Source organism: Diadema antillarum, unplaced genomic scaffold, assembly GCF_040938485.1.
Source record: "Diadema antillarum isolate AM-2024a unplaced genomic scaffold, OU_Dant_1.0 seq00001715_RagTag, whole genome shotgun sequence".
In the NCBI taxonomy this organism is placed as follows: Eukaryota; Metazoa; Echinodermata; class Echinoidea; order Diadematoida; family Diadematidae; genus Diadema; species Diadema antillarum.
In genome coordinates this window covers 386,377-411,178 of record NW_027272404.1, presented here as the reverse complement: position 1 = coordinate 411,178, position 24,802 = coordinate 386,377, and the positions used below count along the sequence as shown (strand labels likewise).

At 38.4% G+C, this 24,802-nt stretch overlaps 1 protein-coding gene across 1 annotated transcript in view; it reads left to right on the top strand.

Annotated features, from left to right (window-relative positions):
• The window catches only part of LOC139711862 (arrestin domain-containing protein 3-like), a 144,972-nt gene that overhangs the window by 39,362 nt on the left and 80,808 nt on the right, over nucleotides 1–24,802 (top strand). The window lies entirely within an intron of this gene.

Genomic DNA, 24,802 nt, shown 5'->3' with positions numbered 1-24,802 from the left:
CACTACAAGGTCAAAGGTCATAGGTGGGGTCAATGAACTTCTGGGAGTTAGAAAAACATTAATTTCTTCTACCCGAATGGGTGAGACACATTTTGGCACTTGCCTTGTAGTATTTTGCAGTTATATGAAACTGTCATCACACATTGTCAAGACATTGTACTATAGACCTATTAGGAGAACCTTGCATAATGGCGGAAGCATACCAGTCGCCATAGTGACATAATTTCTGTTTTATGCCTCCGCCACGAAGTGGTGCCGGAGGCATTATGTTTTCGGGTTGTCCGTCTGTCCTTCCGTCCGTCTGTAATGAATTTTGTGGCAAGCGTAACTATAAAACCTTTTGATGTATCCTAATGAAACTTGGCATGTATGTGTACTGTGGGGGTGAAGTTGTGCCTATCAACTTTTGGGTGCACATGCTCAAGGTCAAAGGTCAAAAGGTCAAGGTCAAATACATAAAATTTCACTATTTCCTCCATATCTATGCATTGCCTGAAGATATTTTCTTGAAACTTTGTGTATACATGTTATACCCAATTAAGATTCTCTGGTGAAAGTTTTGGGGTCATGAGGTCAAAGGTCAAAGGTCAAAAGGTCAAGTAGACATATTAAAATTTCACTTTTTTCTCTGTACCTTGGAAATTGTTCAAGGTATCTTCATGGAACATAGTACATGTACTGACTGACAATGATTATCTAGAGAATTTAGGGTTCATGAGGTCAAAGGTCAAGGGCAACACTTCAAAATTTTACTATTTCCCTCATATTTATGTAATGCCAGCAGAATTATTATTTTTTTACACTTGGTGTATGCATTATATATAACCCAAGAGATTCTCTGTTAAGTTTCTTTTCTCTTTTTTTTTGCCTCAAAGGTCAAAGATCAAGTGAAAGTGCTGAACGAACTGTTTTCTCCATAATACTATCTAGAAAATGGTTCAAGTTATCTTGAAACTTAGTACATATTTATGCATGTTCTGTCTGACAGTGATTATCTTAATATGAATTTTAGGGTCAAAGGCCAGATGAAAATGGCAACAATTTACTATTCAATACAGAAATTGCACCTTTTCTCCATACCTTGAAAATTACTCTGTGCATAAACTTATGAATGGATCAAAGTCAAGTTAAAGTTCTTAAATCTCCAAATACATGCTCTCCTATTCATCCAATGAAACCTAGGTCAAGGAAGGTGAGCATATAACACATTTGTGACAAACTTATCATTTTAATATTTTGCCAATTTTGTGAAAATGTAATCACACATTGTCCACATGTACTATAGACCTATTAGGAGAACCATGCATTACGGCGGAGGCATACCAGTCGCTGTAGCGACATTTCTAGTTTTTTTTAGTATCAAGTTTAACACAAGCATTGCCATGGTATTGGCAAATTATAAAAATCATACAAAATGTCGTGGATCGAACTACTCTCTCAGTTTTAAAGCATTTTAGTCAGAACGTGGGACATATGATTGCTATAGGATATCGTGCAAGACACTTTTTTTTTAATGTCAATATAGTACATGTATCTGTTGTCATGGCAGTAGCATTTTTATTCAAATCATACAATAAATATGTGCATTGACCCAACTGCTAAAATGTAAACATGCATTTTAACTTTTAAGCTCACCTGAGCCAAAGAATCAAGTGAGCTATTGCAATCACAAATTGTGCGGTGTCCTCCGTCCTGTGTCGTGTGACATCCGTCGTCCGTGGTGCATGAACTCTTTTACATTTTCATCTTCTTGAAAACCCTGTGACAGATTTTCACCAAAGGCAGGTAGCATGGGGAAAGGGGGGGGGGGGTAGGATCTCAAATTGTTGCCCCCTGGAGGCATCGTGTGTTCACTAAACTGTGCTGTATCAAATTTAAGGTGATGTTACCTAAGTACATGTACACTTCTGAGAAGAAAACTATAGAAAACTCTAATTGGAAGAGAAAGTAACATTCTTTGATCAATATAAGATGTAGATCAGCGTCATGTGATGAATTATGTAACGTACTATGATATGAATACTTATGTATGAAATACATTTTTATGAATAATCATATCACTGAAGAGAAACCACTGATGAAAAATATTCTGTCTTTATGTAAGCTTTCCAATGATATGAGATAACTTATAAGGTTTTAATGCTTACAAATATGAAGAAATATTGAATGGAAATTGATTACTGTGGACAAGGGTGGTCTCACTCATAAACCTTATACTGTAAAAGTGGATATTTTCATGTGACTAATTTTTCGCGCTTGGCCGGGTAAGAAGAGTTTTGCATGTTTTTAATTCCGCGGAATCAAGACATCAACTACTGGAACAAATGGCACGCAAAAATATTTGTGTGCTTTTATTTTCATGCTAGTTTGTGGTTGCGCAAAATGCGCGAAAATTTAAACACCGCGAAATTTTCAACACCGCGAAATTTTTCACTTTTACCAGTAGATGATATATAATATTGGATGGCCTTGAGATTAATACAAGGAAATATTGGACGAGCTATGCACAAATATTGGACGAGTCGAAGATGAGTCCAATATTTTGCTTAGCGAGTCCAATTAATCCTTGTATTAACCGAAAATAGGACATCCAATATTATCATTATTATCATACAGAGGATTTTAGCAACGAATGTTTTCACTTAGGCCTACCCTTTCTGTCTCCGAGTGCCGTATGGTCTCCTACTGTACTTGTGTTCACTACTTGATCCTGACATGGGGTATGGTACATGTACACTCTTCAGTGCAAGTTAATCCAATTCAGTCCTCGATAAAACAGTGATTTATGTATCCAAGGTAGCCATCATGTTGCTATTAGGCCGAGTTTAGACCAGAATTAGATGTATTTGTATCCGAGATCTGAGACACAATTCACGTCACATTTACCGTAGATCGTGAAAGATCAAATTACTAGTACTGTAGTCCTACTGTACTTGGTACTAGTAGAAGTACTAAACACGTAATGTACTTTGTACTGTAACATGCATGCAAATGCAAGCGGCAGCTGCCGGCTATATGTATATCGCGCGCGGGCTACTGTATCTAGCAGTGTAGCGCTGAGCTGATCAATCGTCATACTGTCGCCTGCATGCACAAAAAATGCAACTTGTTTTCATCAAACCTAAATTTAATTTCCTGTTATGAAAGTGACATTTTGAAAAATTGTATGAAAAACAATTTCAGCTTATTGATATATGAAATTTGTTTGCATAAACACAGAATTTTAGAAGAAACGATATTTTAGTTAATTCGTGATTGACCAATCAGAGACGTTTTTACTTCATATTTCAGGTCATCTCGTGTATATCTCAACCAATTACGGTGCAGTTTATAAAAAACTTTGGGGAATCCCCCTCTTGCCGTCCAATATTTTAAATATTGGTGGCCTCGGCAAAAAATATTGGTCGAGTTCAACAAACTCTTTAAGTGGGTCGGAGGTTATGAGGTGCGTCGACAAAATAACACTTGTATTTGGGCTCTAAAAATCCTCTGTATGGATAATACGTAATATAAGGTTCCGGATTTCTCCAGTTATTGTGTGGGATCTTTTCATACCCCCACCACTAATAGTGTGAAGGGGGTATATATATGAATCACCGTGATGTTGGTCGGTTGGGTGGGCTTAGGATAAATGATGATATTGAAGTATAGATGTGCAAGACATGTTTTTTGTGTTTGTCGGACAATGCGTTGCCATGGTAACCATAATTTTACCAAAACCTTGTGGATTGAATAATTTCCATAGTATTTAAACAATCAATTTCAAAATTGGTATCTATGATGATCTACATGTGTAGTTATGCAAGACACTCTTTGTGTTTGTACTTGACAAAGCGTTGCCATGGTAACCACATATTTTCTTCAAAATCTTGTGGAGTGAACAACTTCCACAGTTTTGAAGCAATTGAAATCAAATTTGGTAGGCATTATGGCCTTGAGGCATAGATGTGGAACACATAATTTTTGTGTTTGTCGGGCAAAGCATTGCCATGGTAACCATAATTTTACCAAAACCTTGTGGATTGAATACCTTCCACATCATTCAAGCAGTTTTAGGTCAAATTTAGTAAGTATGATGATTGGAAGGTGTAGTTATGCAAGACACTAATGTGTTAATATAAGAAAGATGTGTTGCCATAGTAATCACTCATTATTGTATCAAATTGAACCATTTAATCTATGAAGGTGAAATGTGCTGTGTATGATGCTCTTTACACCATATGTGTAAGTGTAGTTTTGCAAAATGTCCTTTGTATTTGTATCGGACAATGCATTGCCATGGTAACTGCATTTTTTTTTTAATCCTGTTGCGTGAACTTCTTCCACAGTTTTCAAGCAATTGAAACCAAATTTGGTAGGCATTATGGCCCTGAGGTATAGATGTGAAACACATAATTTTTGTGTTTGTCACACAAACTGTTGCCATGGTAACTACAATTTTACCAAAACCTTGCAGATCGAATAACTTTTCCATCATTCAAGCAATTAAAGTCAAATTTAGTATGTATCATGATCTAGAAGTGTAGTCTTGCAAGACACCAATGTGTTAGTTTAAGGAAAATGTGTTGCCATGGTAACCACTCATTTTCGTATCAAAATAAATTATTCAAGCTATGAAGGTCACATTTGGTGTGTATGATGGTCTTTAAGTGTAGTGATGCTAGGGGAAAGCATGTTTCCATTTGCTGTAAGTTTTATACTCAGTGTCAACTCTGTAATTTTACAGTAAACTAAAATTATTCTGTTTCCAATTCGACAAGTGCACAAATTTGGTATTAACGTCATTGCCCTCATGACATCACATACTATAAAGCAACACTAGGGGCGGGGGTATTAATCACCTCCAGTGATAATTCTAGTTTGGGTAAGTTTGCGGACACCTCACTCAAACTCACAATGATCACATCACATCGCATTATCATGCCGAGACAGCATCAATAATTCACCGAGATGACTAGATCGAACTGCGTGCGAAGGAGAAACTTTATTACCATACTCGCCAATCCGGCGACCCGTCAGCGCTCGTCGCCTGACACGATGCACAACCCTTACTGCACTTGCTGCATGAACGGCCGATACACCCAGCGTATACAAGACTTTAGCATACAATGCACTACAAAACCACAGGGAGACACCGAGGACACGTCCGCCCCTGCCGAGCATCAGCTCACCACTCCTCGCTCCTACTACCCGAGCGAGAGTATGCCCACATGCGACCCGTGACCCCCCACTGGAACTCATACGGCCATGGGGTCACCGCACGCCCCCTACGTCCTAACCAGGGGCCTGTTTCACTAACATGGGAAATCGATCCAACCCAAGGCCGATCCCAACTCTGGGATTGATACCATCCTGGGAACGACTCTTGTGACCCGTTTCACTAAATCAATCTTTGGTTGGGAACGATAATTAATTGAGTTCGACTGATTTAATCATAGTGAACGAGGCTGTGATCGATAGTGAGAGCTAAAGGAGAGAAACGCGGCAATGACAACCAAACAGAAGGTAAGGTAAAGAAACATTGAAATTAATATTTCGTGGTCAAATGTCATTTTCAGTACACAAATTTCATCTTCGAATGACATGTTTATTGCCATTTCCATGGCTGATGCCATTTCCATGGCTGATGCCATTTCAAGTCTGTTCTGGCAGTCATAAGGAAGCAGTGCCCAACGATTTCTTTACTCTGTTTGTATTGAACATGTTAATTGCAACAATCGTGATTTGCTTAGTCCCATGTGTGTAATTATGCACACGTATGTCAGTCTCCATCTGCCACTGATACGGTACCGGTAATCCACATCTAGCTCCACCTTGCTTTGTTCATGCTTGTAGACTCATGACTGTAGACCTAGAATATGATAGATTAGTTACAACTTGTCACTGATAAGATTTCGATTAAGTGAGCTTCGAATAATTTGTGAAATGTCGGCAATATCGCAGACGCCGCTAAGCGATCGCGTAGGCTGTCTATTTAAAATTCCAATTTGAGCCCCTCCGGACAGACAGCTTTTTCTGCCTAGAAACTCTACTAATCTCTAGACCCTCTAGGCCCCTACGTAACATTGTTAGACCTCTACTCTTCAACACAATAACAATTGAGTCTCTCTTGTCTAGACCTAGACTCTGTACTGTTCAATTCGAGTGCAGTCTACAGTGCAGTAGATTCCATTATTTATAGATATAGGTCTACTACTACTTAGCTAACGTCAGTATCATTAGATATCTAACGTTAGTAACACATAGATCTAACATTAGATTAGTCGAGAACTAGATACGCAGTAATGGCAACGTAGCATGCTGCTTCCATGAGAGACCTCTATATCTTTGTCTGATTTTGTTTTTGGTGCTTAGTACTTGGTATCCATGGTTGCATGTTTACTAGACCCTAGAGCTCTATACGGATGTTATATCAAGTTCCACTACTGTTTTGTAGGAACAAGCCGTCCATAATTCGACTAAAACACTGTCCTAAATTTGACAACCGGGTATGCGTAAAGACGTAATTCCATGCTTTTACGTGTGGTTATATTTTTGCATTGAACTGCTGTGCATTTTTTTTTTTTTTTGGGGGGGGGGGGTACAACAAATTGTACCAGACTGCACCAAAGTTAATTCATATTACACCATAGCCTATTTCAATTTGCATCCCTCATTGTGTAGGTTACCTGTACTTTAGGTAAGATGGCGTAGGCAGCAGCGCAGCGTATGCTGCGAAGAGCGAGGTTTTTGCAGTAACCATGTGCAAGTCAATGTCAATATCAACAATTTCCTTTACCGAGTTGGTTCCAACTTACGTGAGTGATTGGAAAAGAGCTGGTAGTATTTCCTGCCATTTTCATACAATTTGGTATTACAGTAAGATCAGAATATCTGTACATGGGTATGAAAGTACAAGGCACAAATGCAAGTCAGTGACACTTCCTTTTCCCGCTAGGTTGAGTAATGACAGACAAATTTGAGAAAAGATTAGAGGTTGAGATATTTTACTTGTCATAGCATATTTCTACAGACTTGTATAGTTAAACTTTGTAATCTGCTTTATTCTGTTATCAGAAGGGACTGGCTCTGAATGTGATGCACTCTTCTACACAGTGGACAAGAGGACTGTGCAAACCTTATGAGAGAGGTGAATTTCTGACCAGGCTTTGAGCTCATTGATTGACTGGAAAGGTGTAAGTTTCATTTCTTTAAATTTTCTGAAAGCTCATTATTCAAAAGGTTTTTCAATTTATTATCTATACCCAGTTTTAGACTCAATCATACTATTGTGGGAGGGAAAAAAAAAATCATCAAATAATGGGGATGTGGTGGTAGTGGTTTTTCTAATCACAATACCTATGTACATTTTTATCCTATGATGAGACCATGTACTTTGAATGCTTATTTTCGTGATACCAAGTGTGAAATTTCCTTGAATTCATTTCTTCTAGCGTCTTAAATCTGCCTCCCTCAGAGAAATATAAATTCTTCTTTTTCTTCTTCTCTGTAAAGGATCGTCAGATACTTTTAGTTGGTATTATGTGATCCAGCATTGGCAAATCAAGATCAATAAATGGCATGAGATATGTCATGAATCCAAATCCCTGAATGTTACAGAAAGCTCTTTCAAAACCAAAGTTGATTTTAAAGGTGTGTACAGTTCTGGTCGAGGTGAGGATTTAGCATTTAAAGGACAAGTCCACCTTCATTTACACAAGGACTGAGAGAATGCAGCAATATTAGTAGAACACATCAGTGAAAGTTTGAGGAAAATCAGACAATCTGTTCAAAAGTTATTAATTTTGTAAGTACCTGTGCAGTTACTGCTGGATGAGAAGACTACTACAGTGTATGATGTCACATGCGTACAACGATATAAGGAAAAAATTAAAAGAGAATTTCACAAAACTTTACTTTTTGAATAAAGCGCACATTTCTTTGACTTGTTACTGACGTATTTAAGGGTAATACTATTCCCCCTGCCTTCTGAAAGAGAGAAGTCAAGTGTTCTTTCGTTATGCGAGAAAATTAGAAATATGTTGAATTTTCTTTATTCTTTCTTTATATGGTTGTACACATGTGACATCACAAGCTATAGTTGTCTAGAACTCATCCAGTCATGACTGAGCAGAACTTCAAAAATTCATAACTTTTGAACGGATTGTCCGATTTTCCTCAAACTCTCACTATGTTTTCTACTAATATTGCTGCTTTCACTAAACCCACATGTCTATGAAGGTGAACTTGTCCTTTAACGTTTTGTGAGATATTCAGAAACCACTCCATGAGATTCTAAGGGGTATCAAAAGTTTATTTGATGAAAATCTGTTTTTAAAATGGCTGAGATATCCAAAAACAAGGTGAAACAAAGAGATCCCAATAAAAGGCGTGGCCTGTCGCCTTTTATTATTATCATTTTTTTTTTTGATATCTCAGCCATTTGAAAAACATTTTTTCATCAAATAAACGTTGAATCCTTCTTAAAATTACATGCTCTTTCATATTTCATACGAGGTTTCTCATTATCTCACTTAGGAATGTTCAAAACATGAATCCCCACCTCAACCACTACTGTACAGTCCCATTAAGTCAAATAATGGCCAATGCAAGTGTTGGTATTGAGACCCAAAAATGCAAGTAGTGTAATATTTAACTTTAACCCGTTGAGGACGAGTCCCGAGTATACTCGGGCAGGTGTCTATGGGAAATACATGTTGTAGCAAAATCAGTCCGTCCTCAACGGGTTAAAGTAATCACCATTGCCCATCATTTTGTTTTTATTAAGTCCTGAGAGATTTGACTTCATTAATTGGCAGAGTGACATCTATTTGCAACATGACTTTGTCTTGAATTAAGCTAGATATCAAAATGAAAAATAGCATTACTTGGGCTAGAGATGCAATGTGATCTGTAGCTTCAGTGTAATACAGACCTATGCTACCCCCCACATGCCCATGTCTTTTTTTTATTTGCAAAATAATCTTTTGCTTTTAAATGTGACCAGCTTTGAGAGTCCATCAAGTTATGGTATGAGTCATTACAGAATTAATGTGAAAGGAAAAAAAAAATAACAGTAACAAAACCATTTGGTGGTTCAAGACGTCTTCAATGTTTCTCTTTTTATTTTATATGCTTTGTTTTACCTCAGGAAGGGATAATTGCTGAGTTTTATTCGTTATGTGTCGTCAACAAGGAACATCTACAGTCACAGCCTTCGTCCTTTCTATTGGAGGATATGAAACCCTATTCCTTCTTACATGCAGCCGTGGAGAACAGCTAGGGGACTGTCTTGTCCAAGCATTGTAGCTACAGATGATCTTGTCTTCAAGTTGAGCTTTCAAATCTGTTCAACTGAACCCTTATCTTTTCAAGCAACTTTGTGAATGACGTGTGATACATTCTGGGAGCTGGGCGCCGTTGAATGTTTCTACACATAAATGGCGCTATGCTGTTTCCTCATCATCATGGTCATCTTTGTTGTAGATCTTGGCTGTAGCCACATTACATGGCAGAGTCACCATTTTCTTTTAAGAGGGATTTGTGTATAAACTAGGGGGATCTGCAACTGCGGCATCATTCTGTCCTGCAATTTATGAATAAGCCGAGCCAACAGTAATGTAACAATTTATTCATCATCTCCAACTTCCACATAACAAGTCCACACGAATACGACAACAGTTGATTCAGAGGTGATAAGGGAATAAAAAGTTACTTTTGATTTTGATCTCCCTGTGTATTTAACAACAATGGCATTCTTTCAAAAGTCATTTAGCAAGAAAGTTTAGGCATTATTGTATAAATATTTTACTGTAAATGTGTTAATAGTGTCATGAATATGCATTTGTACAAAGTGGGTGTGGCCTGTTCTGCCCACAGTGGAAGTCAAGATGGCTCGAAGCTGGGACCATGCCGTCTGAGGAAGCAAGGGAAGAATAAAGTTTTCATTACTTTAAAGGACAAGTTCACCTTCATAGACATGTGGGTTGAGTGAATGCAGCAATATGAGTAGAATACATCAGTGAGAGTTTGGGCAAAATTGGACAATCCGTTAAAAAGTTATGAATTTTTAGCTCACCTGAGCCGAAGGCTCAAGTGAGCTATTGCAGTCGCTCTTCGTCCGGCGTCCGTCGTGCGTCGTCCGCTTACTTCGTTCCTTCGGGTGTTCGCGTTCGCGTCGGGTGGTCGCGTTACCCGACATTTCGTAGATTAGGTGCCCTAATATACGAAGGGTCGGGTAAGGAGGGGTAAAATAATCACAATTTAATACAGATAATCCTTGACATAAGGCTGATCGTTTAACGCGACTACACGGTCCGGAGGTGATGTCATAAACCCACAATTGAACTTTGAATTCTCTCTCTCTCTCTACACGTAAAAAGTGTCATTCAAGTGACGAAGTATCGGGTGAATCAGGGACGGCGAAACCAGTGAATAAATCAATGCAAAAGACATCAAACAGGCCACAAAATAGCACAAAAATGGCAATAACAAATAAAAGAGTATAAAATATCTTCAGAAACATAATTCTATGGCTAAATAAAACAATAGCATTACAGGATGGAGAATATGAATATTTAAACTTCCGATAAAAACAGCAAATCTGCCTAAGCGTTAACATGATTATGAGTTTTATTGCAAACGCACTAACTCTATTCTTGTTAATTTGATTGATCGATTGATAACATTGATTGACTGATTGATTTACTGATTTATTGCTCACTCTGGAAATTCTTTGTACATCGGATATCACAGCAAAATAAACATTAGATACATCACAGGTACACCACAGATATATCACAGAATGCGAATGAAACTAACTCATACTAACATACAATATATAGCATATACAGGGCTCCACACTAACTTTTATTTTTGGCGGCCCGATCGGATTGAATTTTTATTTTTTGGTGGCTTGAAAGTAAAATCTGGTGGCCCGAAAAAAAAATATCAAGAAAAACTAAATCGGTCCTACTAATTATATAGAAAAAGAAATATTAAGTACAGGTGAATGTCGAGCCCTGGCATACAGCTGTATGTACCATAACACCATAATACATTAACCCGATCCACGTTTAATACAACTATACAAAAACTATTAATATATGTCACTTTTATACAATTATTCAACACATAATCGTATATTCATTACTATCGTTTCCTGCATCATCATTATATTCACCAAACAGTATATCACCTACATATCCCAATTATGTTTTTTTCTAATTCACTCCAAAAAAAAAAATATTCCAATTATAGTTACAGTTGTATACCGCTGCCATGGCAGCACCTTACGAAAATAACACAAAGTGTGTCTTACATAAATACACATATAAATCATTGCGCATTCCAAATTAAAAGTAATATTTCTTAAATATTGTGGAAATATTCACCCCACAAAATTTTAGGAAAATTAAATTACCATGGCGATGCTTTCTCCAACAAACACACACGAGAACCATATCCTACAAATACACACGTCTCAATTTCATACACTAAATTTATATTCACTTACTTCAAACTTGTGAAAATAATCACTCAATATCACCATATACGCCAGATTTCATCATAATTAATTCAGAACGGATAAAAAAAATCCAAAATATCGCGACGCAAACTTTGAGACGAACCGCCCGAACGCCCGACCAACCACTACACAGATTCAGGACTATAGTACCCTCTTATACACTTTGGGTACTCGATATGCGGAAGTATAGTACAAAATAGGTACACATAGGAGTTTCACATTTCACTACATTTCCATGATATAAGAATGTTGAGTTTGAAGATTGATATTATGATAGAGGTGATACTAGAGGCAAAACTTGTTTGAAGTTGGATCAAAATGACGCAAAGTATGAGATGGTACATCTTTGAAAAAGGTCTTTTTTTCCAGTTATCTCTATTACATCTATGGTTTGATGCTTACATGTATGTCACATAAAAAATAAAGCAAATAATTAAAAAAAAAAACATTTCAGGGCCATTAACGGCCGTATTTACTTACTATTTTGCATTACGTTGCAGCCAAGACACCCCCATTTCATCCTCTATTAGGTCCTATGGAACAGTAGGCTAAAACACGCAAAAACTTATAATTACAGACATGGTTGTCAGTGTACGCTCGCTTAGCAACCAGATACATGTATGGGGGCAGGACATGGCTAAGTTATGTTAAAATGTTTGCAACAAAATCACGTACCGGTACACAGAATCTATGCTCATTCAATCCCAAAGTTTGCATTTTGCACAGACTATAGGGTCGACAAAACATAATACATGGTAAAGCAGAGAACATGAACTGAACCAATTGATCAGAGTTCTGTTATGAGTCTACTTTGACCAACCAAACAAACTAATCAGTTTTGAATAATATTTCAGAAAGGGATTAAAAAGGTTTCACAATCTGTCAAATTTTGAAGGGATTCTTTCATGCACCCAGAAGAGGGGATGGAGAGAAGTCCTACAGTTGTAATGGGGGCTGCATTGGTACATGTTCATCTTCTTATTGAAAACCTCATGATGAATTTTGACCAAACTTAGCAGCTAGCATCACTAGGGGGATAGAATCTCAATTCCTTCAAATGGGCACCATGTCCCTCTTGGGGTGCCCCTAGGGGGCCCACCCCCCCCCCCCACATTAAGGACTATTTAAATCTTCTACTCTAGAACCAGAAATGATAAAGCATAGTTAATACCATGAGTTGTACATTGATGACTTTAGTTCCAAGTTTGTTCATTGCAAATCCAGGGCTGCCTCCCCCCCCCCCCCCCCACCCTGGAGTTTAGGGAGGGGGGGGGGGGGATCCATATGCAGACCTAAGTTTCCAATGTTCTCAGGTAAGAGTGGTCAAGAATGCATGGAAGGTGAAATTGCGATACTCAGGTGAGCGCGTGACCCCTGGGTCTCTTGTTGAAGTTTCTGCTCAGTCATGGCTGGATGAAAAGACTACTTTAGCTTGTGATGTCACATGAGTACAACGATATAAAGAAAGAATAAAGAAAATTCAACATATTTCCATTTTTCTCGCATAACAAAAGAACACTCGACTTCTCTCTTTCAGAAGGCAGGGGGAATAATATTACCCTTAACATATGTCAGTAGCAAGTCGAAGAAATTTGCACTTTATTTAAAAAGTAAAGTTTTGTGGAATTCTCTCTTTATTTTCCTTGTATAGTTGTACGCATGTGACATCATACACTGTAGTAGTCTTCTCTTCCAGCTGTGACTGCGCAGATACTTAAAATATTCGTAACTTTTGAACAGATTGTCCAATTTTCCTCAAACTTTTACTGATGTGTTCTACTAATATTGCTGCATTCTCTCCATCCTTATGTATATGAAGGTGGACTTGTCCTTTAAGTTTGATTAGTGGTGGTGATTTGTTCGGTGTCAGACTGTGTGATATGTCGTTGCCCCACCAGGATTTCCCTCATTCCGTAATACTGTAATAGCAAGTACAAGAGTATGCTGTAAGCAGATTCCTGGAAACTTATACCTTTGGCTGGTGAATACTTTTACTTTGAAACCTCACTCTTTAACTTTTGACACGACATTGAATTTCATCTCATTGTGAACGTTTGTGAGCTTAAAAAAAGATATCTTTTATTTGTAATCAATTTGTGTCATATTACTAAGATAACCATCATATTATATGCGTAATAAATAGCCACTTTGTTATGTATTTGTTCTATCTGACTAGATTCAAATAGAAACCATCTAAGGCAATGAGTAAGCCATTTTAGTCATAGTCCTTGTTTCTTCATTTTTTCTTTGTCTATGTAATTGTGTGTCAAAGTTGTTATAAATCTGTAGTCTCTTCCATCCCCCTCTAAAATCCAAGTATATCATACTTCCTCTTTCTTGCTCAATTTCCCTTGAATCTATTTTTATGCCTCCGCCACGAAGTGGTGCCGGAGGCATTATGTTTTCGGGTTGTCCGTCCGTTTGTACATTGTACATCCATACGTCCGTCCGCATTCGTTTACGCGATAACTTGAGTAATATTGACTGGAATTTTACCAAACTTGGTCCAAGTATTAAGTATGATGGGGCAATTACTTCATTAGATTTTGGGTGAAATCGGCCAAAGGTTAAAGGTCAAAGGTCAAGGTCAAATCATGAAATTGTATCTGTTTACGTGATAACTCAGACTGGATCAAGCAAATTTCACCAAACTTTGTCCAAGGATGATGTATGGTGGGACAATTACTTGATTGATTTTGAATGAAATCAGACGGAGGTCAAAGGTCAAAGATCAAGGTCAAATCCTAAAATTTATCTTTCTACGTGATAACTCAAAACTGGATGAAGCAGCTTTCACCAAACTTGGTCCAAGGATGATGTATGATATGGCAATTAGTTGAGTAGATTTTAGTGACATTGGCAAGAGGTCAAAGGTCAAAAGGTCAAGGTCAAATGCTAAAAATGTTGCTATTTCCCCATATCCATGCAATGCCCAAAGGTATTTTCTTGAAACTTCGTGTAGACATGTACTACTGCATAAGGTCAAAGTCAAAAGGTCAAAGATTAGGTGAAAATGTTACAATTTCACTTTTCTCACAAATGGTTCAATGTATCGTCATGGAACTTGGTACACATGTACTGACTGGCAGGGATTTTGTAGGGAATTTAGGGGTCATGGGTCAATAGTCAATAGTCAGGGGTCAAAGGTCAAGGTCAACTCGTCATAATTTTACTATTTCCCTCATATACTAATATATATGCAATGCTTGCATTATTATTTTTAAAACTTAATATACATGTATTACCTAATGGAGATTCTCGTGGAAATTTCCTGCCAGAAGGTCAAAGGTCAAAGGTTAAGGGTCAAGGCCAGGTTTAAATGCAAAAAAAAAAATCTATTTTATACTGTAATTACAGTCTTTCTTTATACCTTGAAAATTACTCAATACATAAACTTATAAAAGGGTCAGTTAATCCTCAATTCCCCAAGTACATGTACCTGCACTCTTTAATAGACAATTATAGCAAACGTAGTTCAAGGAAAGTGAACATTAAAGATATTTCTGACAAACCTGTCATTTCAATATTTTGCCAGTTATGTGAAACTGTTATCTCACATTGTAAAGACATTATACTATACACCTATTGGGAGAATCATGCATTATGGCGGAGGCATCAGTCGCCATAGCGACATTTCTAGTTCTTATTGCTCTCTTCTTGCACTGCTATGATTCTCCATTTTCATTCTCCTTGGTGTGCATAATATGCTACCTTTCTCTCCTTTCCATTCTCCTTGTTATGCATATATGCTACTTCACTCTTGACCTTTAACAATGAAAAAAAAAACAAACTTGTGTCTTGTGTTGGAGGCTTAAAAGAGGGAATGTCTGAATGGAGTTGTCTCATGTTGTAATGTGTACGTTTCTACCATGAATTTGATTTGAATTTGAATATTTTTTCAGTTGTAAGAGAAGAGAAAAGCTACTGTATGTAGAAGAAAGATGCATACTAGTATTAAAAGTTTCATTGGTGTTGATTTTCATATCTTATTCATTCATGACTTCAATTACCATTGTTTCTTCTATGTGATTTTAACACACCCAGATGTGAATGATTTGCCCTTCACGTGTGAACGTGATGTAGTGGTGTTGAAACCCAAATACAGGCTTTCAGATGATGATGAGTGTGTATTCATTGCATTTTTTTTTTTTCCGGTAGCATTTTGACATTGCACAATTTAATTGCATCAATTGTGAATATTTTTGTAACAGTTGACTTATTCAGAAGTGTCTCGAGTGCTGTAGTTGATGGTTTTGTTGGCGCACAGTGAATTTTGTGTATAGATATGTATTTTATATATCATATTATACATGTAACCATATAATATATAGCACACAGGTCCACCTTTCAGTGCTCATGGCCAGGCGCTTTAAAGATGAAAAGATAGATATACGTACACATCCATACATGTATGTTCAAACATGTCAACAAAGATGAAAATGGCAAACAAAAAAACAAACATATATACCAAATAAAGAATACAATATTGTTCCAAACATTAATGACAGCAATTACAGTCTCAGTGTGAGTGGAACAGATACATTATATATATGTATATGTATGTATGTATGTATATATATATATCAAAATATGAAAGTTCTGCGTCGGTGTGTAGTAAATAGATATCAAGTGTAAAAACAGTCGTATAAACACTGCAGGAGCCAAAAAATTGGACTGACGTTTCGGTCAAAGACCTTTATCAAAGGTCTTTGACAAAGGTCTTGAGAAAGGTCTTTGACCGAAACGTCAGTCCAATTTTTTGGCTCCTGCAGTGTTTATACGACTGTTTTTACACTTGATATCTATAACTTCATCATGTATGTTAAATGCCCAAGGTGGCATATAGGTGCAACTAGCACAAAATTCTGTACTAGTATGAGGTTCAACATAATTGAATTAATAATTTCACCCTGTGAATGGTCTTTATATTATACTGGGCAATATATATGCACTTAGCCTTGGCGTGTTACTGGTATACTACATGGCATTTTCCTCACCCTCTTCCTCTTTATTTTCTCTCTTTCCCTTCTTTCTTCCTTCCCTTCATTCGTACTTTTTTTGCTCTTCTCTCTTTTCGCTCTATGTAACATAAGAGCACATGACAAATTGTATCACTTCATTGCCATTATGACGCTTCTGTGTGAGGTCATCGCCATCATGACGTAACAATCATAAGCGCGCAACTCAGTGAGTGTAATGGATCTTTCCCAACTTGGGTCAGATCTGAATCAATCCCAACTTTGGGTTCAATTCCCAGCTCCGTATCATTCCCAAATTGCTTAGTGAAACAGTTCCTAACTTTTTGGGAATGATCAATCCCAAAACTGCCCCTGGGATCAATTGAATTGAACTCAAGGATTGATCCCAGAGCTTAGTGAAACAGGCCCCAGGCGTACCAGAGACACCAACTCCAATGCTCTAAACTGATTCCATTACAATACTATAAAGTAGACCGCATTATATGGCAGTGTTTGATCTCAATTAGATGTAGAGCGCCCTATTATGTTAGCTGTAAACCTCAAAAGTGAATACCAATCCAAACAACAGTGACAGGAAGTGAGGCAAAGGACTGAGGGATGTCAGGTCAAAGTTCACAGGCTGTAATAAGCAGGGGGGGGGGGGTATTCTGAACACCATTTTATCTCTGTGTAAGTCTGTGAGTTATAACACCGCTAAAACAGTTGTAAATCGGTATTCTGAGAACCGTTTTAACGGTGTTGTAAGTCCTGAAAGCCACACCCACCCAAGTAATCATATCCAATAGGAAATTTTGTTACAAGTAGCATCTAAGATGTTTTAACCAATAAGATTTCTCCCTTGGGCAAATGCGCCTTGCTTAACTCTGCGCGTTTTAACAAGCGCTCATTCCCTGGCGTGCGCACAAATAGAACAATGGCATACACAGGTAAAGAGAGCCAGAGATAAAATAAAGTTACAACAGAAGCTTGATCATTATGCGTTCTTTCCAGTTTTGACTTATAGTTGGTGCGGTACGGGGATTCGAAAAGCTATCTCAAATTGAGTCTTTTTATTTGAAATTTTGTTTTAAAAGAAATAAGATATTTGGCGTTCGTGAGAGTAATCTGAATTTCATGGTTTATGGGGAACTATACGCTTCACAGGCCCTTGCAATGCCTTATTATTATTGTTATTATTATTATTATTATTACTACTACTACTACTACTACTACTACTACTAATATTATCATTATCTTTATTTTGGCACAGGATTGTCCATTAAAGGGATAGGAAATTATCATGCTTATTGTGTTTTGTTAACTATTAATTGTTTGTTAAGGGCACTCACAGCATTCAAAAGATTAATTGACATCTAGATATTTGTGAAAAATTAAATATCCAATGTCAGCTTTTTCAAATTTCTTGTAGAACAAGCACTTATGAAATATTTTTTGAAACATCCAAAGGTACTGAAAATGAATTCTCATTGGTGAAGTTAGTGAGATCACGTAAAAAGAGAAAATGTTTAATATTTTGAAAGATGAATGATCATAAATGGTACCATAAAATAAAGTTAAATGACTTTTACTTTTTTATATCCGGTATCAATTAAGTATAATTCAGAGGAAACTTTCTAAAAGAAGGTCTTTGGCATGCTGTATAGGAAGTTTTGTATTCATGAATTTGTGTTTTTGTGCTTGAAACAAACTGCCGACGGTGCCGATTACATTTCTGTTCATTTGTTTGTGTTTTTATCTATTATACACATGTATGTGCATATTTTGCTACGCGAATGTACTTGCAATGTTACTGTTACCAAATTTTGTATGGTGGAATGAGTTTACATTTTGTCAAACTGCTTTATCTTTTGCCTTTCTGTACATACATTGTTCATTTTTGTATATCTTTTTTTTTTTTTGAACTCGCGTACCATAATGTTGAGTTAATGAATTATCTCACTATCTCACGTAAGTTAAAATGAAAGTTACAACAGAATTAAAACACCTTCCACCCTGTTTTATCTCAGAAGCATAAATTTGCACGGAGCATGCCTTACAACAGAAGATAAAACAGTTTTCAGAATACCGTGTAATCGAATGGGTGTTCAGGTTTGCGCCCACTGGTACGCGCGTGCGCATACCCTACGACAATGGTATGCGCTGGCAAAGAGAGCGCAAGATAAAACACAAGTTACAACAGAGATAAAACAGTGTTCAGAATACCGATTTGCTACAACAGACTTACAGCAGAGATAAAACGGTCTAATTATACCACCCCTGTATACTTGTACCCATACACTGTTATTTTCGCGTACAGATATTTTTGCAAATGACGAGGCCATACACATTTTCACGATGTTGTTTTCACGAATCGACGCCGACGCTTACGTTAATGCACTATTAACAGAGCGCATGAAGACATTTTTGTGTGTTTTTAAATTCGCGATCCAACTGTGATTTGCGAAATTCGCGAAAAATAAACCCTCGCAAAAATAACAGCTTATACAGTAAATGGCATCATCGCCCAAGCCATTTTTGCTACTGATTATCCCGTAGATCCAAATCAGTGTTTGGGGGACATCCTGTAGATCGGCAGATGTGGGTTAAGGATGTTTAAAAGGCTTCTTCTCTAGAGCCAGAAGTGTTAGAGCTTATTGATGAGAAGGTACTATGCTGACTGTAGTTTCAAATTTCTTTATGGTGGATCCAGGAGTGCCCCTCTTGGGACCCTCCGGGACTTGATAAATCAGCTTGGTATATCACGGTATGAAGTCAGGTATAGGAAAACCCACCGTGGAAAATGCGCTGGTGTCAGGAAGAAGAGAGCAAATCATGATATGTTGGACAAGGAGGAACAAAACAAGTGGCCTTCCAGGGTGAACCACATACGCACTAGAATATCTGTGCGTAATGAGAAGCAGAAGCATTTACTTCCCTTAACAGTCATGAGAACTCGGGAAGTCGTAAACATTCAGAGAAACATGAGTTTACGACCATATTCATGTACAAACTTTGCTGTTTGGAATGCACGTTCAGTAAAGGCCCGCGGAAAGTCTGCAGCTTTATGTGACTTTGTAATATCCAGAAAGCTCCATATCTTTGCTATCACAGAAACCTGGCTCACTAACTCAGATCGTGACAATCGTACCCTTGCAGACATTAAGTCAACACTACCGAACTTCTCGTTCCACCACTCCCCCCGACTGGGCGGGAAGGGAGGTGGAGTAGGTGTACTGGTGCATGAAGGGTTCAACGTGGGTGTTAATCAACGATTGACTTTCCAGTCTTTTGAGTATATTGACTTGATACTGAAGTCCCCTGGATCAGTAGATCTTCGTCTCATAGTCATATACAGGCCGCCATCTTCTGGTAGAAAAAGGGAGACTATGAGTAAATTCTTCAGTGAAGTATCTGGTCTGATTGAAGTTCTCTGCACCAACCGTCAGAAGCTCTTGATAGTTGGCGACTTTAACTTTCACATTGATGACCCAACTAATGTCGATGCCCAACGATTCCTTAGCTTGTTGGATGGGGCAAATCTTCGCAACCACGTAAAGGGCCCCACCCACTCCAGTGGTCACACACTTGATCTCGTCATATCTCGTGAATGTGATGATCTAGTATTAACAACAACAACTGATTTTTCGTTGCCTTCTGATCATCGGTCAGCAATCTGTGGCTTGTCAATTGCTCGGCCTCTTCCTGTCAGACGCTCCGTTATCCTGAGGAACTGCAAGGATGTTGATCTGGTAAAATTTCGACAGGACATTGAGGATTCTTCATTAATCACAAATCCACCCGATGATTGCAGCGATATTACCGATTTATATAACAGGGAGATGCAGAGGTTGTTAGATCAACATGCCCCACGCAAGGAGAAGAAATTCATCCTTAGACCTCACGCTCCATGGTATTCTGGTGTTCTAAGGAGACTAAAGCAAGAGCGTAGGAAAGCTGAAAGGGCATGCTACAAATCTGGTCTTCAAGTTCATACGGACATCTATAGAGAGAAGTGTAAAGCTTACTTTGCACTTCTTCGCCAGACAAAAACGGATTATTTTCTGAAGAAAATTGATCCTCGTGATCAAAAAGGGTTGTATCGCATGGTTCGGACTTTGTCATCACCAAGTGTATCAAACCAGATCCTGCCACGTCATGATTCCCCCATTCAACTTGCAGAGTCTTTTTGTAGGTTCTTTGACGAGAAAATCAAACGCATCCGGCAGAATATAGATACTTCAGTCTACGAGGACCTGTCTGTTTCCGTCCGAGAGCATTGCTCATCTAGTCTGAGTGAGTTTGACATGGTGGCAGAGGATGAAATAGTCAAAATCATCAAAGCAACATCCAATGCTTATTGTGATCTGGACCCAATACCCACTACTCTCCTTAAAAATGTGATGTACTGTCTCACCCCAGTTCTTGCTGAAATTGTGAATACCAGCTTACAAAACGGTATTGTGCCAACATGCTTGAAACATGCAATTATTCATCCCAGACTAAAAAAGGATGATCTTCCCCATGATGATATATCAAGCTACCGGCCTATAGCAAATCTCAGCTATGTTGGAAAATTAGTCGAGAGAGCTGCTGCTAGACAGATCAGGGAGTATTTGAGTGAGAATGATCTCCTTCCTCAAACCCAGTCGGCTTATCGTGAACATTTTAGTGTGGAGACAGCTCTTTTGAAGGTCCAGAATGATCTCCTTCTGGCTTTAGATGCTCGTCAGGAAGCGGTGCTGGTGTTGCTAGATTTTAGCGCAGCATTCGATACGATCGACCATGATCTTCTGCTTGATAGAATGGAATGCTACTTTGGAATTAGGGGAACTGTTCTTCAATGGTTCTGCTCCTATTTGAAGAACAGAACGCATACAGTTCAGATAAAAGATGCCCTTTCGGAAACCTGCAGTGACAAACTAGGGGTTCCTCAAGGATCCGTCATCGGGCCCCTTTCCTTTACGATGTATACAGCACCAATAAATGACATCATAAGAGCCCATGATGTGAATGTAATGCTCTATGCAGATGATACTCAAATGTACATAATGTTTAAGAACACCGAGCGTGAAGAATCTTTGAAAAGATTAAACGCCTGTATTGCTGATGTCAGAGCTTGGGCAATGAAGAACAAGTTGTCTCTGAATGATGCCAAAACGGAAGTGATCCATTTCACATCAAAGTTTTGTTCTCAACCCAACCCTTTGAATGTCTGTGTTGGTGATGGCCAAATCAATCCTGTGCCTCATGCTAGAAATTTGGGGGTCGTCTTTGATCAGCACATCAGTATGAAGGAACATATAAAAACCGTCTGCAAATCGGCTATGGCAGCAATCAGATGCATCAGTCAAGTCAGAGGTTTCCTCACAAATATAGCTACACTCACACTGGTTCATGCATTTGTCACCAGCCGGATAGACTCTTGCAACAGCTTGTTGTATGGCCTTCCTTCTGCCGACATCCACCGCATGCAGATGCTGCAGAACATCGCAGCCAGGCTTGTCACACGAACTCCTCGTCAACAAAGTATAACCCATACCCTCAAAAAATTACACTGGCTACCTGTTGACAGACGTATAATGTTCAAACTCATATTGCTGACCTACAAGGCACAACTTAGTTCTTCCCCAACATATCTGGCAGATTTGCTCAAGCAGTATCACCCTCCTCGCAACCTTCGCTCAAGCACCCAAGCGCTTCTTCACATTCCCAGAACCAACACTTCATATTACGGGGGCAGATCTTTCGCAGTTGCTGGACCTACGCTTTGGAACAATTTACCACAAAAAATTCGATGTGCACCCAGTTTTGCAAATTTCAAATCCGGTCTTAAAACTCACCTGTTTCGTCTTCCTTGATTGAGATAAACATTCATTACTCCTTTTGTTAATTATTGTATTTATTATGTTGAGTGTTACATTTGTTAGTCATTTGTTTGTATGTTGTATCTGAATTGTACAGCGCATAGAGAAGCATGTGCTTATTATGCGCTTTATAAATGTATTATTATTATTATTATTATTATTATTCAAAATTTGGGCCTAAATTGTACATCTCTTCTTCTTCAAAACACACGGTCAAATTTTCACCAAACTTGACAGTAATTACTGCAAGGGTGATAAAATATGAATGTATTTATACTTGCAAACGTGGTGATTGGTGGAGATCAGGCTGGACAAAATGTAACTTTTTTATATTCTTCTTGAAAAGGTATAATCCGATTTTCACCTAACATGGCAGGGATTACCGCTAGGCTGATGGGATATGTATAGCCTGTGTAAATGAGCACCATTCCCCACTTGGGGGCTCCAAGGTGCACAATGCCCAGGGAGAGACAAACCCCTATAATGTAAATTTTTACAAATGTATCTAGAACCAGAAGAGATGAGCTTATTTAGTGCTATAAGTAAGTAGATTGATGGCCGTAGTTTCTGCTTTGTTCACGGTAAATTCAGGGCTGGGCTGGGGTGGGGGATGGGGGTCAGGACCACCACATATTCTTCTTTTGATTCTTGAAAACACATGCTCAGATTTGTCACCAAACTTTTCGGAAATCGTCACTAGGGTGACAATCGATACAAGGACCCCAGACCCCCATTATAAAATCTGTAAATAATAATAATGATAATAATAATAATAACTAGAGAAGCACTCTGAGAGCGCAGACCTCTGCCAAACATGCAAATCATTTTCACCACTGATCTTGTTCTTTCAGTGATTTCCACCCATACGGAATGTGTGCTGAAAGTCGCCTGGTTTCCCAATATAGAAGCCTTTGTTACGTCATAAACCCTCAGCTGCACGGCACGCCTCACCCCAGCAGAAACTAGAGCATGCACTTTAGTGCGCGCAGGCAAACCTCAAATATGCACAGCCTGAACTCCCAATTTCATTGACCCTACCTGCCAAAATGTAAAAAATCCTTCATAAATTCCCCCAAAATTCTCGGATCACTACCAAAAGTTAATCGTTTGTTACTTGTGTCATTTTCTACCTTTCCTGCAAGTTTCATCCCAATCCGTTAACTACTTTTTGAGTTATTTTGCACACGGACAAACTACAATTATCTTAACTAACAAACTAACTACATTGTAACTAATGAACGAACGAACAAACAAACCAACAGTAACGAAAACAACCTCCTCCCTTGGCGGAGGTAATAATAATATGAAGAGTTTGTTTGCAAAACCTAATAAGTCCATTATTTTCACATCTTGGAAACGAAGATGTTGGCATAGCACACAAATGATGTTGAGATCAGATATGAATGTTGGTAACCTGTGTAATAGAAGGTTTACTTTTCAGAAATGTGCACAGAAAGTAATATGTGAAATTTTGCATCTTTCAATGTGTTTTGCGGCTAAAACAAATCTCACTTCATGTTTTGGTGCAAAAGCCAATAAGTCTTCCTCACATGGTATAGAGTAAGTGCGTAGCAAATCTTGCAATTGAATTACTTCTCCAGTTTTTGTTGAGCCCACCGGAGGTGTAGGGAGACTAAGGGATCGCCTGCGGCGTCTGTCCGTCTGTCGTCCATCCGTCTGTCGTCCGTCCGTCCGTCGTCTGTCTGTAATGCTACAAAAACTTGAATAACTCTCTACTGAGGATTTCAATTTCAATCAGACTTGGAGGGAAGAGTGGTTATACAAAGTTACACATTTTACCAAACATGAAAGGCACCTCAAGGTCAAAGGTCACAGGCAGAGGTCAATGAACTTTAGGGCCCAATGTTAAGTTTTTAGGGCGCGTAACTTTTGATCCCTATGTCTGTTCGTGACCAAACTTGGACAGTAGATGTCCCTTGGGGAATTAAAGGTCATGACAAGGTCAAAGGTCATAGAAAGGGGTCAACAAATTTTTAGGGCCCATTGTTAAGTTTTATGGCGCGTTTCGATTATGGCTCAGAACTTTTGATCCCTTTGTCCGTTTGTGACCAAACTTGGATGGTAAATGTCCCTTGGGGAGTTGAAGGTCACCTCAAGGTCAAAGGTCATAGGTGGGTCAATGAACTTCTGGGAGTTAGAAAAATATTAATTTCTTGTACGCGAATGGGCGAGACACAATTTGGCACTTGCCTTGTTAGCTTACCTTAGCAGAAGGCTCAAGTGAGCTATCGCGATCACTCATTTAACAAATCTTTAAAAATCTGCTCTTGCACCAGAAGTGATAGAGCTATTAAAGCTACTACTGCGAGTTAGTGCATTGAAGACTGTAGTTTCAAGTTTGTTCATGGCGGATGCAGGGGTGCCCCACTTGAATGTGGGAGGGGGGAGGGGTCTTGAAAACTCCATAATGGATTTTCACCAAACTTGGCAGGTGGCATCCCTATAGATGTGGA